The sequence below is a fragment of the Lissotriton vulgaris genome, chromosome 1_2 (genome assembly GCF_964263255.1).
Source record: "Lissotriton vulgaris chromosome 1_2, aLisVul1.2, whole genome shotgun sequence".
Taxonomy (NCBI): domain Eukaryota; kingdom Metazoa; phylum Chordata; class Amphibia; order Caudata; family Salamandridae; genus Lissotriton; species Lissotriton vulgaris.
The window spans coordinates 334,701,431-334,716,606 of NC_141686.1; positions in this window are offsets into that span (position 1 = coordinate 334,701,431).

Sequence of the window (15,176 nt, forward strand, 5' to 3'; positions counted from 1 at the left end):
TCTGTCAGCAGCGAGGCAAGGGTGCCAGGGCCCCTGTGTCTGTCAGCAGTGCAGCAAGGGTGCCATGGGCCTGGTGCAAGCAAGTAAATGCACCATCTGCCTGCCACAGGGGTAGTAAATAAAGCAATTCGGGGTATTCAAAGGGCCCCTTAGGTGTCAGGACTCCCGGTGCACTGCACCTGCTGCACAATGTTAGCTTCTCCCCTGTTGTCTGCGTGTATCTTGTCTGTCACTGTAAATGTAAATCTGAGGAGATGCGTGCACATTAAATGTGCATGTCTATCTGTAGATGGATGTATTTCTGAGCACTCCTTTGTACGCTAGAGCTGTGAAGGTATGTGTGTGTTTGGGCACCCATGTGTGAGCACATATTTGTGTGTGTCAGCACGGCTGTGTGCAGGTATGGGTGTGTGTGTGTGCCAGGTAGCAGCGTTGCGAGTGAGTTGTGACACTGCCTAATTTGTAAAGTTATAAGTACCAGGTCCCTGACCAGGAGGCCACTGCAGCTTGCACCACTCACCCTACCGCGTCATCGCTGCCAGAACGAGGACTGACCGTTCATCTCGCCTGCACGGGCCACCGTTCGGATGACTCCAGGTCCCCAAAGTTTGGTGAGGCAGGTATGAGCCATTTTAATGTATATTATATTCTTGAATACCCATTGTGCTCACATATCTAAATAAGACGAACAGCGCCCCCATGTGCCACATTGCCATAAGTGGAGTGTTCATAATTAAATGCCCCTGCGGAGCACCGGAACCCACCAGCTCAAATTAGGCACTGATTGTGAACCCTGGTGGAATGAAGGAAATCAGGCCCCTGTCTGCTGTTTGAACTGTGAACTACAGCAATAATCAAGGTTCATGGGCCCTTAGACTTCAGGGCCCCGGTGCCACTGCACCTGCTCCACCCATGAAAGCTAAGCCCCAGGCGTGGAGTCTGATGCCCCAGCGGATGAATGCATGCACTGAAGGCATCTACAATGCGGCTGCCCGAGGCCACCACAGGAGGCCACTCAACAGGGCGGCCCTGTAGTGCCATCGGGCAGCCCACACCCCTCCTGTCTTCCCTTAGGGGCAGGGACTCTCGCGGAGTCCCCTCCTGGTCACAGACTGGGCTGCGTCATGTCCGGTGCGGTAGGCGTGGCGAGGGGTATATATGCCCTCCTCGCCACGCTGACGACCTCTTTGTGAGGGATTGAGAACAAGGCCGGACTGAGAACCAAAACCGGCCCTAGCAAAGTGCACGGCCGGCCCCCCCAACCCCTGGGGAGGAGAGGGGGGGGGTTGGGGGTGCGACCGCTCTCGTTTCCAGGGCCGTTTTTCAGCCGATTTTGTTACAGGGCCGTTTTTGCAGCAACGCCCTGTAACAAAATCGGCCCCAGGGGCCCAAAACCGGCCCCCACCCATGCAGCGCACCGGGGAATTTCCCGGTGCCCGCAACGGCCAGTCCGGGCCTGATTGAGAACCATGCTGCCATCGGGACAAAGGTTAGTTATTCCCCTCGCCAGTTAGTGGCTCTGGCCCGGGGGTTGAGCGTTCATCGCCTCCGCCCCCACCCTCTCCGACGCGACGTTTTGGTGTGGGCTTCGCGGTGGCCGGCCCGACTTGGCATCGCAGGGAGATTAAAATCCCCAGGGAGATTAAGCCCACGGCCCAATGGCCGACCATATGGCAGTCTTGATGCAAACTTGACCCCCTTGACCGGCCAGTGCCTAGTGCCACAACCATCGCCCGTTATGGCGCAGCCCATCGGGGCGGTTGGCTAGGCCAGTGCCGTTGCCTTGGTTCGCCTTGATGTGGGGGCGACCCAAAACAGGCTCGGGCAGTAAAGTTTAAGAACAGAGCCGGTTTGCGGCGATGGAGAAGGGGTTGCATACTCGCACGGCACTCGCTTCCCCGTCTTCTCCCTCCCCGCTCGGTTTCCCCCAGCAGGGGGCAGGGGTAATCAGCAGAGGTTTGGGGGGTGGTGCGCGATGCGCACAGTTCTGCTCCATCCCCCCCAGTGCTCCTGAGCCAGGACGCGCGCTAACGTCCCCACGGGACCCGCTGTACTGTCCTGCCACCAGGGCGGCTTCCCCCTTGTAAAGTGGTGAAGGGCCCTAGGCCGCATGTTAGGAGCAGCAATAATGTGGACGCAGACACCAGATGGGGGTAGTGGGAATGGCCACGAGCACGTGCGCCCGGCCCCATTTATTGGCCTGGTCCCCTGACCCAGTGACGTAGGTGCTGGGTGTGTGTAATGTGTGCTTACAGGCTGCAAACACTAGAACGTGTCTAATGCTCTGTCTTGATAATGATGACTTGGACCACGTTGCATTTTGCTTACAATGACTTCAGGGAGATTTCCTCAGATGGAAGGTTGGCACTCTGCCAGAAGAGGAGACATCTTAAACCAGTGTGTGTGCTTCTTGGAATAATTCTCGTACCAACAGCAGGGAGCAATATCCAACTCTTCTCATGAATCTACTGGAAAACATACTGGTAGCCTGCAACATGTTTGCTTGTTGTGTAGGTAGGTATATTTTAGCATTATCCCTGTGATTTTTGTCACTTACCTTTCCTTCCCCATTTTATTAAAATTAATGTATTCCTTTAATTCTTTTTATTCTTAACAGCATTGTTGTTTGGTTGTTTTGTTACAAACACCACACATCACAAGAGGGTTGGGGGTTACTGCTTATGCCTCACTACCAATAAACACTGGCAAAGCCAATAGGTACGGCTTGTTTAGGTTTATGTGTTGAATATTCTTCTGTAACATAGTTGTATAACTGCATGAACAGAAAAAACACATCTGAGCTCCCCAAATGCACTAGACAATACCAAGATGCACATATACACTCAGAAACGCACAGAGAAATGTATTTAGATATGCATTAAGTCAAACAACACCTATAAGTGCCCATACAGTCATATTGATATGGCGGCTGGATGAATGTGTGGATTGATGGCGGTGTAAAGAAGGGTGAGTAGGCAGCTCCAAGCTGTGGGTGTCTACAGTGTGGTGGGGAGATTGAAGCAGTTGTATTGTTGGACTGATGCATGCAGACTTGGTGTGGGTGGGCAGGTGAATGCATGGATGTTGGTGGCGGGTGAGACCTGGAGAGACGGCGAATGGTGGGCCCATGGCCGGAATAGGTGGATGCATGCCTGTGTGTAGGCACAGGAGGCTGATGACCCAGAAAGAGCATCAGGTGAAAAGGGCGCATACGAGCAATATAAAGGTGGCAAACGATAGCAGACAAACACTGTACTGGAACCGAGGGAACACAGGCAGTATAAGGGGTTGACTGTCTAGGAACTAAATGGAGATAAGGGAGAGCACAAAAACAGTAGGGCCTGGTAAGAGGGAAGATAGAGGCTGGGGCTCGAGAGGAGCCAGGGCAGAGAGAGATGGGCAGCCATGTCAGACAAGCGAACAGCTATGTGGCTATACTGAATAAGCGGTTCCCTACGTCAAATCTACTTATTGATGTAATACCTACACTTTCACAATTGCTTTGTTAACCTTCTTGTTTTTCTCAAATATTCTTGGAAAGGCACCATTTGCCCATTCTTTTTGCAAACTTTTCTCAGTGAAGAACGCCCCCACCACCACCACCACCTCTCCTAATGACGTTCAGGCTCGCTCGCTGCGATCGCCACCGGGCACTCATCACAAACTTTTACGCCCACCACTTTCAAATGTAACCAGCCGCAACTGATCCTGCAGAGCCCAGGGCATGGCAAACAGTTTTTGTTTATGGGCTCATGTCACCTCACTAGGGACCAAGCTCTGGGGGGGGGTGGAGATTTCATTTTGGCTAATGTTACCCAGTTGCATACAATATGCAAACACAGGTATTTAAATTTCACTCCGGCACACAACAGATGCAGTGCAAGGTTCTCGCAATCTAATATAAACTTATTTTGACTTGTACTTGTGTTGGTTGTCTGTTTACTTATGTAATATTGCGCGACCTCCTTTGATGTGTCGGTAAAATATACCTGTTGTCCCAAATTTTTGTCCTGAATTCTGACCTTCTGTCCTGAATTTGTGTCCTGAATTTTGACCCTTTGTCCTGAATTTTTAGGCTCACTGTCCTGAATTTGCACCCATGCCAGTTGGTCACCCTAGTACAGAGGTCTTCAAACTTTTTGATGCCGAGACCCCCTTGTAAAACCTTTTTAGGCATAAGGACCCCCTTGCGACACAAGTTTCTAGAAACTGGTACTCCTCATCATCAACTTTTGACAACCATAAATGCGCCTGTTAGACCTCATCACATCCCTCCATCATTCATCCACCCACACTTTCACACATCCATTCATCCACCCTTTCATCCTTCCATCCATACATCCATCCTTCATCCATCCACCCTTTCATCCTTCCATCCTTCCATCTATACATCCATTATCCATCCATTCACCCATCCTTTACCCATCCAACATTCCTTCCATCCACCCATCATTCATCCATGCAACCTTTTATCCATTCATACATCCATCCACCCTTTCATCCTCCCATCCATACATCCATCCTTCATCCATCCACCCTTTCATCCTCCCATCCATACATACATCCATCCTTCATCTATCCACCCTTTCATCCTCCCATCCATACATACATCCATCATCCATCTACCCTTTCATCCTTCCATCCATACATCCATCATACATCCTTCCACCCTTTCATCCTCCCATCCATACATACATCCATCCTTCATCCATCCACCCTTTCATCCTCCCATCCATACATCCATCCTTCATCCATCCACCCTTTCATCCTTCCATCCATACATCCATCATTCATCCATCCACCCTTTCATCCATCCATTCACCCTTCATTCATCCACCCATCTATTTACATATCCATCCATCCATCATGCATCCATCCACCCTTTCATCCATCCTTTCTTCATCCATCCACCCTTTCATCCTTCCACCCATACATCCATCATTCATCCATCCACCCTTTCATTCATCCATCCACTCATCATTCATCCACCGACCTTTTCATACATCCAACCATCCTTCACCCTTTCATCCATCCATCCACCCATCATTCATCCACCCACCTTTTCTGTGCCTCTCTCATGGGGGGGGGGACAGTATCTCTCTGCGTCGTCTTCCTTCTTCTTTCCCGCTCATGGGAGGGCATCTCTGTGCCTCCCTGCTGGGGGCGGGGGACGTGTCACGGGACCCACAGCTCCAGGTGCGCAACATCCATTGAACTCAAAGGGCTGCACTACAGCCACTCCTCCAGCCCCCCCCCCCAGCTCCCCCCAGCTCGTGTATGTGAGCCCGGCTGTAACAGCTTCAGGGACACACACACAGTCACACCCAAGTACTTGACATGTCTTTAAAAGACCTTTTACTTGTTAATGAGGCGTTGATGTTTTTCACACCTCGGTGTAAATTAGGCCTCCGCCGTGAGCACCCTCGATCAGCCCAACGCCAGGAACTGCACTCTGCAGAATCTGCGACCCCCTCCCAGGACTCCACGACCCCCCTGGGGGTCGCGCCCCACAGATTGAAGACCGCTGGCCTAGTACCTATGGGCAACAGAGCAGGCAGGCTCATTGGTGAGGATGCCCAGGCGTGCCCTGCTGTTATTCCCGCCACTGAAGCACTCTGCTGCCATGGAGAGGGGCACACGACGCGCCAGCTGTGGGGTTGGAGCAAGCACTTGGCCTGGCTGCCATGTGGTGCCATCGCTGGCAGGCATTCTCATCTAGAGCTAGCCTTTTCGGTGTGAACGAGCCAAGGTAAGGGTGTCCCTTCAACTGCGTGGCTCCACTGAAGTCCCTCACCCCCACAACTCCACCCGTCCTCCCCTGGCGTAACGAAAAGTGAGGGGGACGCCCTGCACAGTACTTAGAGGGGCCCCCTCCGGGCTCAATGAGGAGCTCTCTGGATAGAGTGCAGTGGCGAGGGGGCCCATTGGACCTAGGTGCCCCCTCCCCGCACCGCGTGGGCTGCGGGGCCCTGTGTTACGCCCCTGCACGATGCCGTCGAACCTCCGCTCCTTACACGATCAGAGAGGTGTGCCCGCGGGCATAGGCACCTTGCCCTGCACCTGGGGCCCAGATATGAGGGGTTTCACAGTGCAACGAACAGCTAAAGAACTTGTAGCCGTGGCAGACACTGGGTCCGTCGGCCCATTTGTGCCACGGAGGAGACTCGGACGGCCTCAGCCGGTCTCCTGCCACACACCCTGGTGAAGACGCGGCAGAATGTTGTATGGGTTGGCTACCTTTGGGAGTTGCCCAGGGAAGAAAGATCACGTCCTTGGTTTGCCATTATGGGTAATAGGCAGCCCGTGATGTTAGAATTTCGAAGTATTCATTTAGAAGGAAATGCGCACTTCATGCATGCCCCCAGGCTTAACAAGATGCAGCAAGCACGACCCCATGCATGCCCCCGGGCTTAACAAGATGCAGGAAGCACGACCCCATGCATGCCCCCGGACTTAACAAGATGCAGGAAGCACGACCCCATGCATGCCCCGGACTTAACAAGATGCAGGAAGCACGACCCCATGCATGCCCCCAGGCTTAACAAGATGCAGCAAGCACGACCCCATGCATGCCCCCAGACTTAACAAGATGCAGGAAGCACGACCCCATGCATGCCCCGGACTTAACAAGATGCAGGAAGCACGACCCCATGCATGCCCCCGGGCTTAACAAGATGCAGCAAGCACGACCCCATGCATGCCCCCGGACTTAACAAGATGCAGGAAGCACGACCCCATGCATGCCCCGGACTTAACAAGATGCAGGAAGCACGACCCCATGCATGCCCCCGGACTTAACAAGATGCAGGAAGCACGACCCCATACATGCCCCGGACTTAACAAGATGCAGGAAGCACGACCCCATGCATGCCCCGGACTTAACAAGATGCAGGAAGCACGACCCCATGCATGCCCCGGACTTAACAAGATGCAGGAAGCACGACCCCATGCATGCCCCGGACTTAACAAGATGCAGGAAGCACGACCCCATGCATGCCCCGGACTTAACAAGATGCAGGAAGCACGACCCCATGCATGCCCAGGACTTAACAAGATGCAGGAAGCACGACCCCATGCATGCCCCAGACTTAACAAGATGCAGGAAGCACGTCCCCATGCATGCCCCCGGGCTTAACAAGATGCAGCAAGCACGACCCCATGCATGCCCCGGACTTAACAAGATGCAGCAAGCACAACCCCATGCATGCCCCCGGACTTAACAAGATGCAGGAATCACGACCCCATGCATGCCCCGGACTCAACGAGATGCAGGAAGCACGACCCCATGCATGCCCCGGACTTAACAAGATGCAGGAAGCACGACCCCATGCATGCCCCGGACTTAACAAGATGCAGGAAGCACAACCCCATGCATGCCCCCGGACTTAACAAGATGCAGGAAGCACGACCCCATGCATGCCCCCGGACTTAACAAGATGCAGGAAGCACTACCCCATGCATGCGCCCGGACTTAACAAGATGCAGGAAGCACGACCCCATGCATGCCCCCGGGCTTAACAAGATGCAGCAAGCACGACCCCATGCATGCCCCGGGACTTAACAAGATGCAGGAAGCACTACCCCATGCATGCCCCGGACTTAACAAGATGCAGGAAGCACGACCCCATGCATGCCCCCAGGCTTAACAAGATGCAGGAAGCACGACCCCATGCATGCCCCCGGGCTTAACAAGATGCAGGAAGCACGACCCCATGCATGCCCCGGACTTAACAAGATGCAGGAAGCACGACCCCATGCATGCCCCCGGGCTTAACAAGATGCAGCAAGCACGACCCCATGCATGCCCCGGACTTAACGAGATGCAGGAAGCACGACCCCATGCATGCCCCGGACTTAACAAGATGCAGCAAGCACGACCCCATGCATGCCCCCGGGCTTACCAAGATGCAGGAAGCACGACCCCATGCATGCCCCCGGGCTTAACAAGATGCAGCAAGCACGACCCCATGCATGCCCCGGACTTAACAAGATGCAGCAAGCACGACCCCATGCATGTACCCCGGACTTAACAAGATGCAGGAAGCACGACCCCATGCATGCCCCCGGGCTTAACAAGATGCAGGAAGCACGACCCCATGCATGCCCCGGACTTAACAAGATGCAGGAAGCACGACCCCATGCATGCCCCGGACTTAACAAGATGCAGGAAGCACGACCCCATGCATGCCCCCGGGCTTAACAAGATGCAGGAAGCACGACCCCATGCATGCCCCGGACTTAACAAGATGCAGGAAGCACGACCCCATGCATGCCCCCGGGCTTAACAAGATGCAGGAAGCACGACCCCATGCATGCCCCGGACTTAACGGGATGCAGGAAGCACGACCCCATGCATGCCCCGGACTTAACGAGATGCAGGAAGCACGACCCCATGCATGCCCCGGACTTAACAAGATGCAGGAAGCACGACCCCATGCATGCCCCGGACTTAAAAAGATGCAGGAAGCACGACCCCATGCATGCCCCCGGGCTTAACAAGATGCAGGAAGCACGACCCCATGCATGCCCCGGACTTAACAAGATGCAGGAAGCACGACCCCATGCATGCCCCCGGGCTTAACAAGATGCAGCAAGCACGACCCCATGCATGCCCCCGGGCTTAACAAGATGCAGGAAGCACGACCCCATGCATGCCCCGGACTTAACAAGATGCAGGAAGCACGACCCCATGCATGCCCCCAGGCTTAACAAGATGCAGGAAGCACGACCCCATGCATGCCCCCGGACTTAACAAGATGCAGGAAGCACGACCCCATGCATGCCCCCAGGCTTAACAAGATGCAGGAAGCACGACCCCATGCATGCCCCCGGACTTAACAAGATGCAGGAAGCACGACCCCATGCATGCCCCGGACTTAACGAGATGCAGGAAGCACGACCCCATGCATGCCCCCAGGCTTAACAAGATGCAGGAAGCACGACCCCATACATGCCCCGGACTTAACAAGATGCAGGAAGCACGACCCCATGCATGCCCCCGGACTTAACAAGATGCAGGAAGCACGACCCCATGCATGCCCCCAGGCTTACCAAGATGCAGGAAGCACGACCCCATGCATGCCCCGGACTTAACAAGATGCAGGAAGCACGACCCCATGCATGCCCCCGGGCTTAACAAGATGCAGCAAGCACGACCCCATGCATGCCCCCGGACTTAACAAGATGCAGCAAGCACGACCTCATGCATGCCCCCAGGCTTAACAAGATGCAGCAAGCACGACCCCATGCATGCCCCCGGGCTTAACAAGATGCAGCAAGCACGACCCCATGCATGCCCCGGACTTAACAAGATGCAGGAAGCACGACCCCATGCATGCATCGGACTTAACAAGATGCAGGAAGCACGACCCCATACATGCCCCGGACTTAACAAGATGCAGCAAGCACGACCCCATGCATGCCCCCGGGCTTAACAAGATGCAGGAATCACGACCCCATGCATGCCCCCGGACTTAACAAGATGCAGGAAGCACGACCCCATGCATGCCCCAGACTTAACAAGATGCAGGAAGCACGACCCCATGCATGCCCCCGGGCTTAACAAGATGCAGGAAGCACGACCCCATGCATGCCCCGGACTTAACGAGATGCAGGAAGCACGACCCCATGCATGCCCCCAGGCTTAACAAGATGCAGGAAGCACGACCCCATGCATGCCCCGGACTTAACAAGATGCAGGAAGCACGACCCCATGCATGCCCCCGGACTTAACAAGATGCAGGAAGCACGACCCCATGCATGCCCCCAGGCTTAACAAGATGCAGGAAGCACGACCCCATGCATGCCCCCGGACTTAACAAGATGCAGGAAGCACGACCCCATGCATGCCCCGGACTTAACGAGATGCAGGAAGCACGACCCCATGCATGCCCCCAGGCTTAACAAGATGCAGGAAGCACGACCCCATGCATGCCCCGGACTTAACAAGATGCAGGAAGCACGACCCCATGCATGCCCCCGGACTTAACAACATGCAGGAAGCACGACCCCATGCATGCCCCCAGGCTTACCAAGATGCAGGAAGCACGACCCCATGCATGCCCCGGACTTAACAAGATGCAGGAAGCACGACCCCATGCATGCCCCCGGGCTTAACAAGATGCAGGAAGCACGACCCCATGCATGTACCCCGACTTAACAAGATGCAGGAAGCACGACCCCATGCATGCCCCGGACTTAACAAGATGTAGAAGCACGACCCCATGCATGCCCCCAGGCTTAACAAGATGCAGGAAGCACAACCCCATGCATGCCCCCAGGCTTAAAAAGATGCAGCAAGCACGACCCCATGCATGCCCCCGGGCTTAACAAGATGCAGCAAGCACGACCCCATGCATGCCCCGGACTTAACAAGATGCAGGAAGCACGACCCCATGCATGCACCGGACTTAACAAGATGCAGGAAGCACGACCCCATGCATGCCCCGGACTTAACAAGATGCAGGAAGCACGACCCCATGCATGCCCCCGGGCTTAACAAGATGCAGGAAGCACGACCCCATGCATGCCCCGGACTTAACGAGATGCAGGAAGCACGACCCCATGCATGCCCCCAGGCTTAACAAGATGCAGCAAGCACGACCCCATGCATGCCCCGGACTTAACGAGATGCAGGAAGCACGACCCCATGCATGCCCCCAGGCTTAACAAGATGCAGGAAGCACGACCCCATGCATGCACGGACTTAACGAGATGCAGGAAGCACGACCCCATGCATGCCCCCGGGCTTAACAAGATGCAGCAAGCACGACCCCATGCATGCCCCCGGACTTAACAAGATGCAGGAAGCACGACCCCATGCATGCCCCCGGGCTTAACAAGATGCAGCAAGCACGACCCCATGCATGCCCCCGGACTTAACAAGATGCAGCAAGCACGACCCCATGCATGCCCCCGGACTTAACAAGATGCAGCAAGCACAACCCCATGCATGCCCCAGACTTAACAAGATGCAGGAAGCACGACCCCATGCATGCCCCGGACTTAACAAGATGCAGGAAGCACGACCCCATGCATGCCCCAGACTTAACGAGATGCAGGAAGCACGACCCCATGCATGCCCCCGGACTTAACAAGATGCAGCAAGCACGACCCCATGCATGCCCCCGGGCTTAACAAGATGCAGCAAGCACGACCCCATGCATGCCCCCGGGCTTAACAAGATGCAGGAAGCACGACCCCATGAATGCCCCGGACTTAACGAGATGCAGGAAGCACAACCCCATGCATGCCCCCGGACTTAACAAGATGCAGGAAGCACGACCCCATGCATGCCCCCGGGCTTAACAAGATGCAGCAAGCACGACCCCATGCATGCCCCCGGGCTTAACAAGATGCAGGAAGCACGACCCCATGCATGCCCCCGGGCTTAACAAGATGCAGGAAGCACGACCCCATGCATGCCCCGGACTTAACAAGATGCAGGAAGCACAACCCCATGCATGCCCCCGGACTTAACAAGATGCAGCAAACACGACCCCATGCATGCCCCCGGACTTAACAAGATGCAGGAAGCACGACCCCATGCATGCCCCGGACTTAACAAGATGCAGCAAGCATGACCCCATGCATGCCCCGGACTTAACGAGATGCAGTAAGCATGACCCCATGCATGCCCCCGGACTTAACAAGATGCAGGAAGCACGACCCCATGCATGCCCCCGGGCTTAACAAGATGCAGCAAGCACGACCCCATGCATGCCCCCGGGCTTAACAAGATGCAGGAAGCATGACCCCATGCATGCCCCCGGGCTTAACAAGATGCAGGAAGCACGACCCCATGCATGCCCCGGACTTAACAAGATGCAGGAAGCACAACCCCATGCCTGCCCCCGGACTTAACAAGATGCAGCAAGCACGACCCCATGCATGCCCTGGACTTAACAAGATGCAGGAAGCACGACCCCATGCATGCCCCAGACTTAACAAGATGCAGGAAGCACGACCCCATGCATGCCCCCGGACTTAACAAGATGCAGGAAGCACGACCCCATGCATGCCCCCAGGCTTAACAAGATGCAGGAAGCACGACCCCATGCATGCCCCTGGGCTTACCAAGATGCAGGAAGCACGACCCCATGCATGCCCCGGACTTAACAAGATGCAGGAAGCACGACCCCATGCATGCCCCCGGGCTTAACAAGATGCAGGAAGCACGACCCCATGCATGGACCCCGACTTAACAAGATGCAGGAAGCACGACCCCATGCATGCCCCGGACTTAACAAGATGTAGAAGCACGACCCCATGCATGCCCCCGGGCTTAACAAGATGCAGGAAGCACGACCCCATGCATGCCCCCAGGCTTAACAAGATGCAGGAAGCACGACCCCATGCATGCCCCCAGGCTTAACAAGATGCAGCAAGCACGACCCCATGCATGCCCCCGGGCTTAACAAGATGCAGCAAGCACGACCCCATGCATGCCCCGGACTTAACAAGATGCAGGAAGCACGACCCCATGCATGCACCGGACTTAACAAGATGCAGGAAGCACGACCCCATGCATGCCCCGGACTTAACAAGATGCAGGAAGCACGACCCCATGCATGCCCCGGACTTAACAAGATGCAGGAAGCACGACCCCATGCATGCCCCGGACTTAACAAGATGCAGGAAGCACGACCCCATGCATGCCCCGGACCTAACAAGATGCAGGAAGCACGACCCCATGCATGCCCCGGACTTAACAAGATGCAGGAAGCACGACCCCATGCATGCCCCGGACCTAACAAGATGCAGGAAGCACGACCCCATGCATGCCCCCGGGCTTAACAAGATGGAGGAAGCACGACCCCATGCATGCCCCGGACTTAACGAGATGCAGGATGCACGACCCCATGCATGCCCCCAGGCTTAACATGATGCAGCAAGCACGACCCCATGCATGCCCCGGACTTAACGAGATGCAGGAAGCACGACCCCATGTATGCCCCGGACTTAACAAGATGCAGCAAGCACGACCCCATGCATGCCCCGGACTTAACGAGATGCAGGAAGCACGACCCCATGCATGCCCCCGGGCTTAACAAGATGCAGCAAGCACGACCCCATGCAAGCCCCCGGACTTAACAAGATGCAGCAAGCACGACCCCATGCATGCCCCCGGACTTAACAAGATGCAGCAAGCACAACCCCATGCATGCCCCGGACTTAACAAGATGCAGGAAGCACGACCCCATGCATGCCCCGGACTTAACAAGATGCAGGAAGCACGACCCCATACATGCCCCAGACTTAACGAGATGCAGGAAGCACGACCCCATGCATGCCCCCGGACTTAACAAGATGCAGCAAGCATGACCCCATGCATGCCCCCGGGCTTAACAAGATGCAGCAAGCACGACCCCATGCATGCCCCCGGGCTTAACAAGATGCAGGAAGCACGACCCCATGAATGCCCCGGACTTAACGAGATGCAGGAAGCACAACCCCATGCATGCCCCCGGACTTAACAAGATGCAGGAAGCACGACCCCATGCATGCCCCCGGGCTTAACAAGATGCAGCAAGCACGACCCCATGCATGCCCCCGGGCTTAACAAGATGCAGGAAGCACGACCCCATGCATGCCCCCGGGCTTAACAAGATGCAGGAAGCACGACCCCATGCATGCCCCGGACTTAACAAGATGCAGGAAGCACAACCCCATGCATGCCCCCGGACTTAACAAGATGCAGCAAACACGACCCCATGCATGCCCCCGGACTTAACAAGATGCAGGAAGCACGACCCCATGCATGCCCCGGACTTAACAAGATGCAGCAAGCACGACCCCATGCATGCCCCGGACTTAACGAGATGCAGTAAGCATGACCCCATGCATGCCCCCGGACTTAACAAGATGCAGGAAGCACGACCCCATGCATGCCCCCGGGCTTAACAAGATGCAGCAAGCACGACCCCATGCATGCCCCCGGGCTTAACAAGATGCAGGAAGCATGACCCCATGCATGCCCCCGGGCTTAACAAGATGCAGGAAGCACGACCCCATGCATGCTTCGGACTTAACAAGATGCAGGAAGCACAACCCCATGCCTGCCCCCGGACTTAACAAGATGCAGCAAGCACGACCCCATGCATGCCCTGGACTTAACAAGATGCAGGAAGCACGACCCCATGCATGCCCCAGACTTAACAAGATGCAGGAAGCACGACCCCATGCATGCCCCCGGACTTAACAAGATGCAGGAAGCACGACCCCATGCATGCCCCCAGGCTTAACAAGATGCAGGAAGCACGACCCCATGCATGCCCCTGGGCTTACCAAGATGCAGGAAGCACGACCCCATGCATGCCCCGGACTTAACAAGATGCAGGAAGCACGACCCCATGCATGCCCCCGGGCTTAACAAGATGCAGGAAGCACGACCCCATGCATGTACCCCGACTTAACAAGATGCAGGAAGCACGACCCCATGCATGCCCCGGACTTAACAAGATGTAGAAGCACGACCCCATGCATGCCCCCGGGCTTAACAAGATGCAGGAAGCACGACCCCATGCATGCCCCCAGGCTTAACAAGATGCAGGAAGCACGACCCCATGCATGCCCCCAGGCTTAACAAGATGCAGCAAGCACGACCCCATGCATGCCCCCGGGCTTAACAAGATGCAGCAAGCACGACCCCATGCATGCCCCGGACTTAACAAGATGCAGGAAGCACGACCCCATGCATGCACCGGACTTAACAAGATGCAGGAAGCACGACCCCATGCATGCCCCGGACTTAACAAGATGCAGGAAGCACGACCCCATGAATGCCCCGGACTTAACGAGATGCAGGAAGCACAACCCCATGCATGCCCCCGGACTTAACAAGATGCAGGAAGCACGACCCCATGCATGCCCCCGGGCTTAACAAGATGCAGCAAGCACGACCCCATGCATGCCCCCGGGCTTAACAAGATGCAGGAAGCACGACCCCATGCATGCCCCCGGGCTTAACAAGATGCAGGAAGCACGACCCCATGCATGCCCCGGACTTAACAAGATGCAGGAAGCACAACCCCATGCATGCCCCCGGACTTAACAAGATGCAGCAAACACGACCCCATGCATGCCCCCGGACTTAACAAGATGCAGGAAGCACGACCCCATGCATGCCCCGGACTTAACAAGATGCAGGAAGCACGACCCCATGCATGCCCCCGGAC